The following is a 17,416-nucleotide window of genomic DNA, read 5'->3' as shown; positions in this document are numbered from 1 at the left end:
TTTTTTTTTTTTTTCCAGGTAGCGAATTTTTTCACCTCTCTAAATACATCTTTTTCTAGCGAACACTACACTACACACACTATACTACACTATACAGAACACTGCAGAGAACAAGACAGGACACCCGTATTGGCAACTGGCCCAACTAAATGCGTTGAGAAATTTCTGCACCACACGCATAAAATTGTACCATGCCTCTTTAAATAAAACGTAGTAGCAACTCAGGATATTTCTCGCGTCGTTTTTTCGGGCATATTCATCAGGGCTACAGCCATATTAAAAAGAAACTATCGAATACTCGAATGAAAAAGAAGAGACGTTCTTAAGTGGAACGTGTTTCATCCGGTGTCCTTCGTTTTCAAACGAAGAAACCATGGCGAGGACAGCTATAGAGTTTGAATCGCTTCCCATTACCGCGATGAAGTTTTCTGTGTGCTTTTCAAGTGACCCTAATCGAGCTCACGCCTGCAGCCTTTGCAAGTGTAAGTCTTCTTACCGGCAACGGCGTCCTCTTTTTCGAAGGTTTGAAGTTAGGTAGCGTTGATGATGAATCGACAGTATCACCAGCCCTTCATTAGTACCTCACGTTGAGGGCACAAACATTGCAGCCCGGTAATTAGTATCTGTTATTTGAATTTGATTAGCCTCTCTTAATCTTATTCAAAACTCGTCAAAATCTTATTCACTCAAGTCTTATGTAGTGTATAGACACCGCACCATCGCCTCCTTTGTTCATATTGGACTTCTTAAAAATAAAGTCTTCTGCATTCTCGGGAAAAGAAATCTCGTCCTGCAGCAACGACAAAGAATTACAACAGACGAAGCGCACACTCCTTCCGGCTGAACGGCTTATGACACCTCCGTGTGTAGCTGCTATGGCAGTCATCCATGTTCAAGTGTACAGGTGCGGAAAAAGTAAACGACGCACGCTATTGGCTTTTGACGTTTGTCATGCGTTGCCCAACTCAATTTCCCAGCTGTGGTATATGTGCATTGTGGTAGTGGATGCGAGTGCGCTTTCTCGTGGATAAACAATGTTTCTTCCTCTCTGATAGAGAAGGGACGGATGCACTTTCAACGGAATAGCTGTTCCGTTTACTTATGTTCGCACCTGTACACACTTCTAAATATTGTCTAGCAGACTACTGAATTGAGGGAGCTATGCTTCTATGTATTTTTACGTGCGTACTAGATTGTTTTTCTTGCTTACTGACTGATATGAAAGCCAAATGAATAAGCTGTGTCGCTTCTATGCCACCCACCTCGCAATCTGGGGTTGACAATATATAATACATAAAAAAGCCCGCAATAAGCGAAGATAACAAGTTGACTCATTCGATAACCGGGTAATCAGTCCGGTGGAAAAGCCTAAAAGTAAAGAGAAGCGTAAAAGAAGATGACACAATACAGACACTGTGCTGTGGCACCGTCCCCTCTGCCTCTCGTCGTTTTAGCGCTGTTTGCACCAGAATGCTAAGCGCCAACTGGTCCTACTCACTATTCTTTAACTCCGAAAATGGGTACCGGTCGCACGGTGAGATTTTCAATGGGAGGCCGTGCCCGCATTCTTTTCGCTCTAACGGCGCGCGCGCATATATTGTAATGTATTGTAATACGAAAACGCGGAGCTCAGAGAATCAATGAGCAGCGAGTACAAGTATACGCCACCCTTCGTTCGATGCCTTTCTCACTTTTGTACGCCTGTACATAGAGGGCACCGTGGCACCGGCGTGTACAGCGCTCGTACGCGAGTAGGCGCCTTCACGGCTGCTGCGCCGAGAGTGTGGTGATGGTGGTAGGCGTTCGGAGGCCGAAGGACGCCCCGCCGTCGATGACGGTCAACACCGAACGCCGACTCTCGCTGCAGGGCAACGCGTGGCCTAGAAAAAGAGTGGCAGCGCGCAGTACACGCTGAGATCAGCGTGAGAAAATGGAGGGGGACGTCGGCGCGAAGCGTCGTGGCAAGCGCCGCTCCGAGGGACCCGAGACGCCACACCGTGTATATACAGCGAGTATACAGCGTGGCCGATTGTTGGATAACAGTGGATGGCGTCTCAGTGCGATTAGAAAATAGCCGCGTAGTTAAGTGGAGGCCGTCCAATTACTCCTTGTGCTAGGCTGGTGCGAAGACGCGGGCCTCAAATAAGGAAGTTCTCAAAACCAGGCGTGCGAGCTTCAGCGCGACAGAAAGGACAGGAGCGTGTCGTATAAATGCATGTGAATGGCTCGAAGGCCGCGTGCACGACCGATCGCGTACGCGTGCGCCAAGCGGTTCCCGTCAGTTTCAGCGGCTTGAGAGTTCGTGACTGTATGGTTTGGTTTGGTTTAAGGGGTTTAACGTCCCAAAGCGACTAAGGCTATGAGAGACGCCGTAGTGGAGGGCTCCGGAAAATTCGACCACCTGGGGTTCTTTAACGTGCACTGACATCGCACAGTACACGGGCCTCTAGAATTTCTCCTCCAAAGAAATTCCAGCCGCCGCGGCCGGGATCGAACCCGCGTCTTTTGGGTCAGCAGCCGAGCACCATAGCCACTGAGCCACCGCGGCGGCGTTCGTGACTGTATAGAGAGCGCTCGTTCGAGGAAAGTCGAACTGAGCTGGGCGCAAATTGCGGACGCTGGTTCGCATATACGTGAGCAGTTAATACAGAGCGACCGAAAGCAGTGACTGTTCTATCAGCAAGGCAAGAAATGAAATGCGAACAAGAGAAATGGAAGGTCAACACAAAATACAAACATATTACCCACTAGAGTTGAAATACGAGCAACGTTGATTAACACTTCTAAAGGAGAGTCTTCGCGCCTTCGATGTACAATTAGCCTGTGCTAGTGTTAAGCGTCATCTGGAGGAGGTTCATTAATTTTGCTGTTCGCTTGATCGCGTTTCATTAGTTCCTGATAGTATTCTCGATTAAGTTTGAGGAAGAGGAGTCCTTTTTAGCTGGTTTCAAAATTTTATCGCGAGGTTAGAAAACTCTATGTGGTTTAAATTTACCTAAATTAAATTAAAAAATTTAATTGTGGTGATCCTCCAACAAGGCGTGCGTCATAAACCATGATATTCCTTCGCCAAATATAAAGCTAATTAAAAATCAATCCACAGTCCAGAATGATTGCTATCTTCGATCAACTGCACCCATGTGTGGTTACACCACCAGCTCGTTTGTTGGCACTCAGAGAGATTTGAAAACATTTACCCATTCATACTGCCAACTTAACTTTCTCTTTTGCATACTTTGCCCTTGAGCCAAGATTTTTATTTAATCGTCCTTGTACTTTTCAGGTCTTCGTTTCTGTCACTGTCCTTCTGCACTTAAGTTGGAGGAAACCAAGTCTCAATCACGTCTGCTGACGCAACTTTTTCCGTCAGAAACGAGTCTACCTAGAAGACTTCTCTAGTTGTCGTTCTAACGTCTAATTGTAATAGTGGCACAACTAGTAGTTCCCAAGTGCTAGTTTACTAGCAGTTACTACTGCAGACTAGTAGTGGTCAACTAGCAGTTGTATAGTGTAACTGGTGATCTTTTATGACCTGCACTTTAATGGTGTCCGACGTGCGACGAGCCGGCCTAATCTTTTATATAGCCAAAATTGGTGCCCCTAAGCAACGTATATACAGATGGAGTAATATTTTAACGCTACATAACCCCGCTGCCGCGAATAAAAGGCTGGTTCAAAGCCATCCACAGCATCAGGCGAGAATTTGGAAAGCGATTGGGACACAAATACCAAACTCGTGCACAATGTTAACCGTCGTGCCAGCGGCTGGCGACTACCGTCAACATCCGGCGCTTCAGCCAGGCTAGCTCATTGCCAGCGTTTATCATATCGCGTGCGTCCGCAGCCAGCGCAGTTAAAATGCTGGATGTTGTCCAGCGCCACCGCCGTTCACTTCCGCACGTCTTCGCATGCAGCTATGCGGGACGCTGAATTTGCACAGGGTATGGTTTCTCCAAGTCCCGTTACCAATGAGGGCTTGCGCGTCCTTGCGAAAGGCTACTCAGGCGGCCTTGGCACGCTAATGGTGATGCCGCGCCATGCACTTATCTGCAGGACGCGAGAGTTGGCCGCCACGCCTGCCTGAGACACACTTATTGCACGCCGACGCGCAGAAAGAGACGTACGAGAGGGAAGACGCCATTACGGAATCAGCCACGCCAAATCGCTACAAACACACCGACGAAGTGAGGAGAGCGACAGGGCACTATAGGTTGGGTACGGGTGAGTAAAAGTGGTCGTGGACTTTTCCAGCAGACAAAAGAGAAGAATACACTGAATCTGATAAGAGATGCAGATTGTATCAGGTAAGCAAAAAAAGTTCTTGCTATTTCTGATGTCACATTCAAAAAATGAACATTGATGCAGAAATCGCTGCCTCGTGGGCTGGAAAAGCGCTTGGGGTGCGCGTAGGAACATCGAACACGACTAATACAAACGTGCTGCACCTTCACAGTAGTCTTAGCTCTTGAGCCCGAGAAGGAACCCTTGCGTTTGTGTAGATGAGGTTTCCCGCTGTGAGGCACAGCGTCCCGTGATGACAGCCAATATCAGGCACGGTATGGACTTTCATACAGGATACTGATTTTGTCACTGGTGAGCACTCGACCGAATATGAATGATTTGCAATGCTGGAACAGCTATGACAAGCAGTCTGTTTTCAATCGCCGTTGCTTATCGGCATCCGGCACTGTACTGCGAACCAAACTGCCGAACTCGAACGCAGCGCGGTGCAGGCGAAGTATTACGGTTTCATCGGAAATCTTGAACCGTACGACAAGCCCACCACGTGCTGTCCTCCTTCATGTACGGCTTCAAGACCTGCGGGGTGCATAACGAAGAAGCAGATATACGAAGCTGAATTTTCGGGACCAAATAATGCCTGGCAGTGCATCTAATCGCAGCATTTATCCCCAGTGGCTTGAAGCATTCTGCCGCTTGGTTCGTCAACTGACAAGCCCACCTTAAAGTCAAAGAGGAGACAACCCCTTATGAGCTGGTTCCACAACTTCATTTCTCTCACCACTGCTCAAGCTATGACTGCTGTGAGGGTTGCAATTCGCGTGTAACTGTCACAGTCAGCGTCCTTGCTTTTAACTTCAGCATTTATTCAGCACATATGGGGCACAGCTGTTTCCATATCAGTGTTCACTCTAGCAATGCGCCCTCAAAAACGGCCAAAACGTTTTGGCTACCTCGTAAAATGCGAATGTGAAAATGTGACGAAAAATAATGGATTATATGAGAGCGAGGGAGAGGATATTTGTTTACTTATTTGAACACACTGCTAGCCTCACATCTGAGGCCGTTGCAGGAAAAGGATCACATATACAGTAACACGAACAAAGTTCAAGAAGGCGTGGATGTTAAGGTAATTACAGCTGAACAATGCAGTGTATAAGCATATCAATGGAATTCCGAGGAAGCGGGAAGTCAGGTGCAGATGCAAGGTTGGAAAATTTGAAGTGATAAACAGGCCTGGCTCAACACAAAGACAAGTATAGAAATGTCCTTTGCCTTGCTGTCGACGTGACTAAGCTGGGTAGCGAGTTGGTGGTATGTGTCGAGTTGGATATAATCACAATAATTAACGAATTGTAAGCCGGTGCTAGAAACATCTGCAGATGCTTTCAACCATGCGTTTTTCAGCTCGAAAACCGCGCAGGAAGGTATTTCGAAGACTTTAGCGCTTGGTTTGCGGCTATTGCACTTTAGATAACTCGTTTTTTCGCAGTCATTGCATGCGGTTTAAAAGTTGGCTAATAATCACAATAAAAAATAAAGGGAAACACCAAAAACCAACGTCCACTGTTCAGCACGCTGACTTTAGAATTTTAGAAAACATGCAAACGGAGGCATCGTCAAGGTGCGTGTATGTATAGCTTCAAGTTATGCGGCACAGCTAAGTAACACTCTACTAATAGTGACACTCAAGCTTCACGAACGCATTGTCGGAAGTACCACGGAGTAGAAGTAAGCCACTTGTCTGTCGGTGCCTCAGAAATACTAGAGAGCCCTAACACGTGAAATGAAACAAAGACGAGCTAAAAAGACAGATTCAGCCAGCAAACGCGAGATCTCTCTCGAAACCTGTACAGATGCTGAGACGCATCGCTCGAGATACAAACAAAAGATCGAAGACGCACGGGAGCTTCGGAAAAAGAAAAAAATGTATGTACGCACACATAACGAGGGGTTGCAAACAGATGCGCAAATGCGTGGTTGTCAAACAAAGCGAGCTGCACTGGGGCGTTGATTACCTCCGTTCAAATGCTCAGACCGTATAGACAGCTTGCTCGCAGGTAAGGTGCGCCGAAGCGCGTCAAAGTGCAAGTGAGGGGTGAAGGAGAACGAGAGGAGAGTTCCAGTAGGGAACTCTCCTTCCGCACCGATCTCCGAAAGATCGAACGAGGAAATGAAGTCATAGATGACCGGGCAAAGCGGGCCGATATCTCCTCCGTGGGAGGCATTTTCTTCGGACTAAAGCTCTGCGGGGACTGCATTCCGGACGCGAGCGCGAGGAGGCAGCTAGGAGGATCGGGAGGCTTTTACCCTCGAGAGGACTCCGTAATCTTCTGCCTTGGATTCACCCCGTTTTGTTTTTCTTTTCTTTATTTAATATTTGCCTTCAGTTCGTTCCGATTCTTCATGGAAATAAACAGAGCCGGAAGGTATGCGCATTAGAGCGAGGTCGCCGTTCCTGACAGCTTCGACCAATTCCGCGTTGCAGGAGCCCACCATTGCCGAAGGTTGGGAAGAGGGTTTCGGTGCGTCATTACACATATTGATGTTTGACTATGTTTGCGTGGTTTCTTTTTATTTTCTTATCTCTCTTTCTTTATTGCTATACGCGCAAAGCAGAAGCGCTATGGCGCTTCTCAAGCGTGGAGAATTTACCGATACGGATTAACGGTTTTCACGAACGTATTCGGCACAGCCGTGCAACGAAGAACACGTAAATGGCAGAAAGGCCCAGTTTAAAAAATTGGAAAAGACATTTAACGCTCTGCCTTAAGGGTATGATGCGATAGCGTTAATGGGTTAATGCCTACATACGCGCATTTGATCATTCTCTACTTTGCACCTGGGAGGAACTTCTGGCGCAGTGGTGCAGCGGTTAAGCGATGCGTCACTGCCCTGCGATGGCAGGTGCTACCACCGGTGGGGCTTGTGAGACCCGGGTTGCTCTCTTCGAGGAACCTCTCGCGACTGATCATTAGTTTAACTGCCACCTGGCATGGTGTGCAGTTGACTCACAACCCGGTGGGCAGGTTGTTATGACGCCACAAGGTCACGTGACCTAGGTGGCCAAACTAGGTTTCTTCTCCGGGGATTTTCCGTTCACAACGCCGACGACGCCGGATTTTCTGCAGAACGCGGACGGGAACGCTATCGCGTTAAAAGATATCATCATCGCTAGACACGTTACATCCACTGAACGGTGAAGACTTCTGCCATTTATTTTTAATCCCAGACAGCCCAGTACTGCGCCAGACGTGGTCAACCAACTTAGAAAATTTCTTAATATCATCACCCCACGTGACTGCTTGCCGCCTTCGACCTGCTTTCTGTTCACTTGAAATCGAATCCGCTGCAATAGGGCACCCTTCGTTAACTTTAAACTGTATCGTAGTACCCGCCATAACCAGTTGTCCTCGTTTGACTTTAACAAAGATATCACCTCGAGTTTCTTCTGCTATAAACGTTGCTCTCTGCGTGTCCCTTAGCGTTACCCACAATCATTTTCGGTTTCATGCCCTGTACTTTGCTCTGTTCTCAGTCTGTCCACTGGAGCTGGCACTTTATAACCGTCTTGACGATGTGTGACGATTTGGGAACATGACTGCCTAAGGAATAAGAGGTTGCTTGCTCTTATTTAACATGTCCCGCGGGGCAGACTGCGTTGCGACGACCACAGAAACCATGCGCGGACAACAAAACAGAGGTGCTGACCATTTTTTCTGTGTTGTGGCTAGTACCTGTACATATGGATGGCCGCTAGAAGAACTGATCACCTGTCTAAATTACATCCAGTCACTTAGCTTTAGCGCATTTTCTTTCGTAGCTCCGCGACAGCTATGAGAAATCAAGACCACTGCCTGGCATGAACGAAAGAGATTTCCTGATGGCCGTTCGAGACGTCGGAAATGATTTGCTGAAAAAGGGCCTGTCCAGCCATTCTGCGTTACCGACAAGAAATGGGCAGTCTGTTATGCATACACATATCAAAATGCAGTTCATGTCGGATGTCCTTATACGGAAGTCTAAAAAGTGGCGCTTACTGGCGCGTCGTATGAACGCAGTAAGAAGCGGACAGTGGTGTGAGTTCGCTAAAAAGTTCGATTCTTGAAAAACACTAAATTTGTGCACGATCGGTATACCAGCGGTCAGTGCCAGATAAGAAGGAATTTGGAAAGAACCAAGTGCGTTTTAATCATCGAAGTGCCCGATACCTTTACGACTTCATCGTTCATTCTTTCTTTACGCGCTTGATCCTTGTTTTTTCTGTGTGTGTGTCATTTTTGGACATAGAACAGCTCTACCTGCCGTGACGCCCAGTCATCGCTCACTAACAAGAAAGGCTAACAATCTGATAACATCGGCCACCGAAAACACGAACACTGCTGCATGCTCACGTGAGCACCTCTCTTTGTTCCTTGTTTTTCCCTCCGCACGAAGAACAAATAGCAGTCTCCTACAAACTTCCCATCGTTCACGAAACGTGATCCAGATAAGCGCGCAAGGACACAGCAACCCTCGCTGCCGGCACCGCTTTTCCCACAGAGGTGAAAGCCTTCCCAGCAAATCGCTTAGCGTGTCCCTCAAGGCGCCACATGCGCTTGCAAGCAAACATTTGCCCCTACACCGGGCTCGCCGCATGCACGGCGGGGTTTCCTTATTTCCCTCTCCCGCGCTCTTTCCGTGCCCGGTGCTCGCCGGAAGGGCTGCAGGACCGCCGGCGTCGAACCGCACCGTGCGGCACATCCTGCACCGCACCGCCTTTGCCTCGCCGATGCCAGGACACGCACGAGTGAGCATGCACGCAAAGGGACGCTTGTCGACCAATTTCCTCCTAATTAACGTCCGGGCCTTCCTTCCGTCTTCCCTTGCCTTCTTTCTTTCTTTTCGCCGAATGACAGGAAGAACAAAACGAACGACAAAAACAATGAAAGAAAGAAGGTTGGAAAGAAGAAATCGGAGCTAATTCGTCTCAGAAAACATGTACAACGTTTGTTGAAGGTTAGTGTAACGGAAGCTTCTCGAGCCAAGTGAATCGCAAGCTTGTTCGTTTACCAGCAGGAACGGGGGTGCAGTCTTAATTCCTAAAGCTTTATTCGCGTAGCTGTGATATGTGATTGGTTCATTCATTAGCGCTGACCTATCATCGTACTGGAAGGCACGGCAGCTTAGAGTCGCGGCTGCATATACGAGAAAGGAGCAGAGAAACTACGAGTAGCGATATAGTCAGAGGATTCTTCGCGCCACTGTTTGTACATACGTGAAATCACATCGGTCCACAATCGGCCGGCGCCCATGCTCATTCGATACCGTAATCGGCCCACGAACGTACCAAATAGCGATACCGGGCTCAGCCGATCGCAATAGCCGACGATAACGCAACGACGTGATAGCTCCGTGTTATCACGCGGCGCTATTATACGTGCGAGTAGAGTTTTAAAAAATTCAGCTGGCATCATGAAGAGCTGGCAGCCGCTCCAGCCCAAACTTCTTGTCTCTTGAGCAAAATGGTCAATGGCCAATGGACCCAGTGCAACGTGCTAATAATTAAGACCATGGCTTGAATATGAATCATGACCCTAAGTGGTCATGGTCTCCATAGAGTGCATATTGCTCACAAAGAAGGCGCAGATGAATGTCTCTAGCCACTTACATACGAACGAGGCGAGATAACTCTGCCAGGAATGGTGACTGTCTCTGTACCTGCCATTCGTTCATAGGGTCGTCGTTATGGCCCAGCAGTTGCCGGCGATGTTATGAAAGGCGACATGTCCAACATTCTCGGATGAAAAAAATTTAAATATACAAAATTGTAAGGTACTGTTATCACAGTATTGAAGGCAATGGTCCATTCTTCTGATGTGCAGGAAAAATCTTTCTTTTAAAGTGTTTCCATCGATCGCATCGAACACTTAAGACGGCCGCAGAAAACGGATGGGGAACGTTTTTGACTGTAGCAAAAGCGTTAATAGCAAAAAAAAGGAAAGACTGCCGTCGGGTGGTCTGCGGATATATTGATTGTTATAATGAAATCCTCGTTATATGAAATAATTGCGTTCGGAAACTGTTTCGCGCTCAGAATTGATCTTGCCAAGAACAACCAAGAACAACCTCAAAGCTCAGCGTCGTATGAGTTATTTGAGCAAGATGCTTCTCACTGGGACAATTTATTTTCTATTGTTTTACTTGTCCCACCATAGTTGTTGCATACCCCCCACCCTTCCAGCTTCCATAGCAGTGCTTTCAGTGAAGGCGGACAGAGCTGGAGACCCGTTCCTGGTCCCATCCCGTCGCGGCGTGTGTCCACCCGGGAGCAGCGCGCATGGCACGGCTCGTTACTAGAAAAGAGAATGCGGAAGCTACTGTCCCCCCCCCCCCCCTCTCCTTCCTCCCTCCCTCCTTCCTAGCCTCCGCCCACCGCGACCAGCGTCGGCGCGCGGGAAATCCACGCTCGTGTGTGTCATATCGAGCGGGCTCCCCACGCACTCCAGGCAGCGGAGATGCGTGCGGATGTACTGAGGGCCACCAACCGCGCCCTCTATAGAACGCCAGAAAAAACAACGAACAAAACGAGAAGCTAGACTAGAAATGACAAGCGTGCATGTGTGTGCACGCCGGGCAGCGAAGCATGCTGTCATATACAGCCGATTCCTATTTGACTTTTAAAGCGAAAGCTTTACTACTTGCACTCTCAGCTTTTGCCGTGGCGCGGCGGTGCCACCATTGACCTTTAGTTGACCTCTGTGTGACGTCATGTGTGACATCACGCCGAAGAGAAGGGCGACCGACTCGCGCCGTCGCAAGCCGCGGCGGTGCCACCACCGGCGCCTAACTCCTGCGCTCTCCGCTAGGAGCGCAACAGGTGCTTTGTGACGTCACGCCGAAGAGAAGGGCAACCGACTCGCGCCGTCGCAATATAGTGCCTAGAATATACTGGCCAGTATATTCTAGGCACTATAGTCGCAAGCCGCGGCGGTGCCACCACCGGCGCCTAACTCCTGCGCTCTCCGCTAGGAGCGCGATTGTGGCGTTACGATGAAGAGATTAGGCTCGACTCACGTCGCTAGAAAGCAGTAGCTGTGCCAACCACCAGCGGCTTAACATTGCTTCGCGATCTCGCGCCGTCTCTGTGCGACGGCGGTGCACAAGAACGGCGGCCTGACTGGACTGGATTGTAGTGGACTGGATTGGATTGGATTAGAATAGATTAGATTAGATTACATTACATTAGATTACATTGGATTGGATTGTATTGGATTCGATTGTATAACAGATGCATCGCCAAAAGTCTAACCACAAGCACCACCACCAGCTACACGACAAGCTGAACCATATGGCGTAGGTACGGATATTGCTTTCGAAATTACCGGGCTTGACCAAGCTAAGCCACAGCGAATTTTTTCTTTTATCTTGCAACTTTATACTTCTGAAGCAAACATGTCTCCGTGCTCGCAACGTAGATAGGCGGGACAGGTATTTGGGTGGATGATACGAACCGTTGAATTTAAAAGTAGCTAGATGGTGGCGAACAGTGCGAACTACGCGGCGATTCATACTCAGAAATTATGGACAACCGCATTTTTTAAACCGGAGGTTGTTTATGAACTGAATTTTTTGCATATCGTAAGATTGCATCACAACAATCAATATATCAGCAGATCCCTCCTCGGGACGCTTGTAGTTTTCCGCTACTTATTGCCAAAACCCACACATTTTTTTTTCTATGACAACCCAAACTATTTGGTGTGAGCGCAGAGAAAATTTTAAAAGCAAGATCTTACTACGCATCGAAAAGCGAGGCCATTCCCATCAGTACGTTAATAACAGTGTCTTACAATGTTCCGCAGTTGCCTCAATATTAGTGTCAGAAACGCACCCATTGGTCTTTAATACGTTAACTACTCGGCGAGAGCTAGTGATGAACTTCAAAAACATACTATATTGCAGCGCATTGGAACGTTAAATCATTCTCATGAATATCTTAACATTATCTTAGAATACTGCACAGTTGCCTCCATGAAAGCTGGACTTGCACACTTCAGAAGGCATAAGGACTGCACCAGTTGAGAACGAGCAAATATTAGGGGGCGTATGTATCTATAATAAATGACTCAATATTTAGGTCTCGTCGGCATTGAAGCTCACAGTCATGGAGCTTGCGGTAGCATTTATGGTACGAGTAGCCACGTCATCGAGGTAGCAGGTTGGGCGGCCTTTCCTGCGTAGTGAACCACGGAGGCCGCTATTTTTCTCGTCTGCAAGTGATCCAAGAGCAATCGCTGACTCTTTGTGCTAGCTTTATTAGCTGTCCTAACGAGAGAATGATCATACTGTATATTCAACATAATAAGAACGCCTTTATGGACAGTAAAGTAGGGCGTACGCGCTTAGATAGATGTTAATCTCGTTGTTTTGTTTGCGCACTATGAAGCTAAAAGTAAACTGCTAAGTTCTCGTCTACAGCCATGCGTCAGTACCAACACTGACTTTAATTATGCACGATTTCCTTGCCGGGGATTTCCCGCTAAACATTTTAATTTAACAAATGTTGGACCCAACCCAACCTCGCCAAGGCTTTGCTACACCGGAGGCACTGAAATAAAAACTTGGCGTTAAGCGTTTTAATGACTTGACAGATTATAGCATTTCTACGATAAAGAATAAAAAAAGGGCCAGTTTTTGTAACTCCAGTGAAAGGCTTCTTCTTCATGCTGAAATTCAGAAAAAATACTTGCGCGCGATTCCCAAAAGGAAAACTTCGCCCAAACACTGCCTCGGAGTGAAATGTCACGCCCTGCTACGCATGACCACTGGAGCTGACAGACCACCTCCCAGTAACCTAGTATAGTAACCGGGTCTAAATTGCAGTTTGCAATGCTTGGCTGTGCGAAGCGAGGAAAGAAAGCGAAAGGAAAACTGTCCGGAGGAGCAAGAAGAACTCAATGGCCTATAAACAACAACAAAAAAAGGACCGACTATACAGAAGGAGTAATATGGGCAAAAGATCCTTTACAGGATTTAAGGATATGAAGCCTTCAGAAAGGTTTGGTCGTTGTGATCGAAGAACGCTTCCTCAAATGGAGGTGTTGGCATCAAAGAAAGCGTATACCAACTCGGCAGAGATATCTGACTACCCCCCCTCCCCCCCATATCGATGCCTCGCATTTCAAACACTGCACACCGACCAAGGATAGATTTATGGACCGCTCTAGAAGGGGGCGATTGAAAGCTAGGGAAGGAATTCAGTCGTCTTTGCAGAATGCATTTCTTAGACATAGAGTCACTGAAAAACTGAGGGTCGTTGTTGTTTGCCCATTGAAAATTTCTTGCTTATGGATAAAGGAGGGGGGGAGTGACCCCGATCGCTTTTTCTATAGCTTGATTTTGTAATATTACAACAAATCTTCCCAAAGGCATCATCACGTGCATTTCAAAAAAAAAAAGGGCAGTTGACTTTAGGATGATAGTTTTTTATTTATAGCTACAGGCATGAAAGGCAGAACATTTATGGCCTGCAACTTATGATGGAATACATTCCAGCATCTCTTGAATTTCGATAAACCGCGACACAGAGTCACGGAAATGTCTGTGCACAAGATGAAAATGAAATTTTGCATTGCGCACAGCTGTTTTAGTTCCCCATATGTTGTGCAGGCCCATGAGCATAACGCGGCCGTAAGGGACGCAATTCTCGTTGTCAACTGTTAGGCAACAACTTCAGTGGATAGCCGAAGCGCACCGCGAAAGCGCTTGCGGAAGAAAAAAAAAACTTTTGGTAGCCAAGTTGTCTGATTTTATTTTCAGAGAGAGAACTTAAACGGAAGACCAAATAACTTGAATTAATATCGGACAACGTGAAATTAACCTGCGAACTTGTTTTCAGCGACTCGCTGTGAAGATGTCGGTTGCTCAATAGTTGATTGTCGCAGACTCTATCGCAGGCAATGAGACCACAGGGAGAGGGCCGCAGTGCTAAGCGCTGTTGACGGCGTAGATATGTCGCTGGGCAAAGATGAATAGACAAGCCACATACTGTTAGCGGTTGAGAATAAGTTACTGGGTGCGGACTCAGGCAAAACCTCTTGCAAGCCGGACGCCGAGCGCGGAGGCACACAATAGGCCGACAGTCACCTCGAACTAAACTTCTAGCCAGACGGCCACACGCCGCGCACCTTTAGATAAGCAGCAAGATCGCCGACGTGCCGCGCGCCGTGAGCCGATAGCAAGGTACAGCTGCGAATTCCCGAAACGTTCCGCGAAAAACCCGATGGCTTCGCTAGTATACGGTGTGCGAATGACATAATTTCTGGCCAATTTGCATAGTGTGCCGGTGCATGGAGAGCGGTGTCTTCGGGATATGTGTCCCGGTTGCGAGGTGTTCGAAGGCTTTGTTGTTATGGTTTGATTAACGGGGGTTTAACGTCCCGAAGCGACTCAGGCTATGAGGGACGCCGTAGTGGAGGACTCCGGAAATTTCGACCACCTGAGGTTCTTTAACGCGCACTTACATCGCACAGCACACGGGCCTCTAGAATTTCGCCTCCATCTAAATTCGACCGCCACGGCCGAGATCGAACTCTTTGTTCTTATAAATGCACGGAAAGAACTTCGGCGTTTTATGTAGACTTGTGCTTACGATTGAGCAGCAGATCCAAAACCGCTTCACGAAATTAATAATTGACTTTTCTATTATCACATTCAAAAAGAGTTTAAATTATTCTGTTCTGTCGTGCAGTTGTCCGAAACTTGATCGTGAAATAAACATCGTGGCCAAAGCTCCGTTTCGAACAATCACTGCAAAATTTTCCTTCCTATTCAATTTTTTTTTCTCTAGTGTCCGTGAATTCTGCCTGACCATTGTACAAAGCTATACGCCGCAACTGCAGCGCGGGTATCAGTAACAGGTTCAGTATACAGAAGCGATTAAATTACACCCTGTAAAGCTACCGGTTTAAGAGAAGTGGCTATACGTTTGGCGTCTGTTTCGCTCCAGTGGTTGGAATGCGTCCGAAACTATTTGAGGTATGCGATTTTCGAGGCCAGCAGACATGTTTCTTGAAAGGCGTCAGAGGTTGGCATTGAGATTAACTGCCTTTACGGAATGCATCCGCATATACTTCCGCAAGACTCGCATATATAAATAATCAGAGCATCAACAAGTATGCTTCGAAAAGAAAACCGAATGAAAATCCGTTAGACGATATTTCACCGCAAAGCTTTTGTGCCATTTGGCATTTGATCTTTGCAACTTGCTAGCTAAGCTTGAAGAAGACTGCTTGGCCACCTAGAAACCGGCGCAACATTCAGCAACTAAAGCGTTGACCTCAAACGTCTCAGATTGTTGAACATACCTACAGACCACACTTTGTATTGCTGTACATAGTGTGAGAGGCGTGTTCAGTCCTCTCTACTGTCAAGTGAAGCGTCTCAAAGTGAACACCAACGCACCCCAAACTTCTTTTGGGGTAGTTTTCGGGATCAAGTAGGTTTAATGCTCTTGCTCTCGTGAGCTGCTGCTCAACATACCTGCAATGGCTAACAACGTTTCCGTATTTTTCCGATGGCATCACGACTGCTTTATTTTCTAGTGAAGACTGAATTATAAAGCTGGTATGCGACGCAAGAAACGCTTCAAAAAAAGTTGATGTGCGCAGAGAATGCAATCCAGAAGGCAACCTAGCCAGCAGCCTCAAACAGAGGCGTTCTGCCGTCCTAGACGCGTGCGGTTTTTGGTGAAAGGTGCGCAGATCGCACCCACTCATGGCACTGCAGTTGGATTCCTGTTGTCGCCCTTTGGGCGCATCCAAACCGCAAGTAACAATTGGAACTGTTCTCAAGCAAGAGCAGGGTGACGGGACCCCAGTAGCACAGCCGAGAGAGCTCCTTATCAAACGGCGTTTACATAAACCGCGAAGAATTGGATGCATTGGTTGAAATTTTTCTGCGAAAATCATGTAACTGATGCAGCGGATGAACCCCAGCTTGAGCCAGAGCGGCTGGCACGCTCGACACGGTTGCAGGCTGTCCACTCATTCGAGTCAATGGGCACGCGTCCGGTTCAAGTAAACATATCTTCAGGCGCACCGTGGCCTGCTTGAAAGAACTGTACGCTTCGAAGCCCGCTCTCTACCATTGGTCATCCTGATAGCGCTGCTTCACGGCCACCGTATATCCAGAGGCCACGCACTAAGAGACGTGGCCTCCGAGATTTCCCACCAGTCGATATAAGCCACGAATCCTGCAGTCCATGCGCGACGAACAGCTTAAAGAGCTCTGAGCAACCGCCGCATGCAAGTATATGATTGCACCGTCGCTGAGGATATCCGCCGCCCGCCCCCTCCTCTTCCGGGGCGGCGCGCGGCGGCACCGCAGGGGTCAGACGCCCTTGAGGAAGTGAGCCCCGTGGCCGATGCATGGTGTTGCCCGTCGTCGCCCGAGGGTCCCATTGTTTCGGGTGCAGCGCGGAACGCGTGGGTCGATCTTTCCAGTTCAGCGCACGCTCCTTTGGCGCCGGTGGTTATGCCGCCGTATACCGCACGGCTTGTACGTCGGTCGCGCCACGGGTCGTTCTGCTCGGCCGACGCCGCCAGGGTTTTTGCGGCGTGCTCCAGTGTCACTGCGATATCTACTCTCCGTCTCGCTAATAGCATGCAGCACTGACGACGCTTTGAAACGGGCTTGCTGTTGCACTTAATGAAGTATCGTGGTGATATTAAGATTGCGACTTTGTACTTGTGTTGGTTGCATACAAAATGACACACTATTAATACAGGAATCAGCACTGCCTAACCTGTTGGAAACCATAAAGGTGCATTGATTTCAACAAACACACATGCGAAGTTTAGCGGAGAGCTGCAGACCGTGGGAGGTTCGTCGTTTCGATGCTAGAAAGGCCGCGAGCACATAGCTCCGTAATACTGCACAGAACTTGTTAGGCGTAGTGTACGTAAACCGACGCTAACTCTAGGCGTGCGTTGGTAGTATATCACAGGTGCTCGACGCCGCGTATCTTAAGGGACTTCCCTGTTGCGTCTTTTCGGAGGCAGGTTGAGCCGCGATAAGGCAGCGTCCCAAGAACGGCTGCATCGGAAGCCGCCGACGATGCGAAACTGCCATTAAACGCTTGACTTCGTCACGAGAGCCCAGTTAACGAGAGAAAAGATAAGAAAGAGGAAAGGTC

General features: G+C 48.1%; 1 protein-coding gene and 1 long non-coding RNA gene across 3 annotated transcripts in view; one reads left to right on the top strand and one right to left on the bottom strand.

The window, feature by feature from the left end:
• LOC149340854 (uncharacterized) overlaps window positions 1-17,416 on the top strand; it is a 118,732-nt gene that overhangs the window by 30,889 nt on the left and 70,427 nt on the right. Inside the window, exon 2 of one of the 2 annotated variants that reach the window (XR_016283658.1) lies at window positions 4,054-4,304. The exons of the other annotated variant lie outside the window; for it this stretch is intronic. This is a non-coding gene — a long non-coding RNA (uncharacterized LOC149340854). The remainder of the gene's footprint in view (window positions 1-4,053; window positions 4,305-17,416) is intronic. 2 annotated transcript variants of the gene reach the window in all.
• Window positions 1-17,416, bottom strand: part of LOC149340855 (uncharacterized) — a 60,677-nt gene that overhangs the window by 28,201 nt on the left and 15,060 nt on the right. The gene's annotated exons all lie outside the window — the stretch shown is intronic.

Source organism: Amblyomma mixtum, chromosome 6 (genome assembly GCF_055824585.1).
Source record: "Amblyomma mixtum isolate Tamu chromosome 6, ASM5582458v1, whole genome shotgun sequence".
NCBI lineage: Eukaryota > Metazoa > Arthropoda > Arachnida > Ixodida > Ixodidae > Amblyomma > Amblyomma mixtum.
The sequence above is the reverse complement of the archived record's forward strand: the minus strand, read 5'-3'. Positions and strand labels throughout refer to the sequence as shown.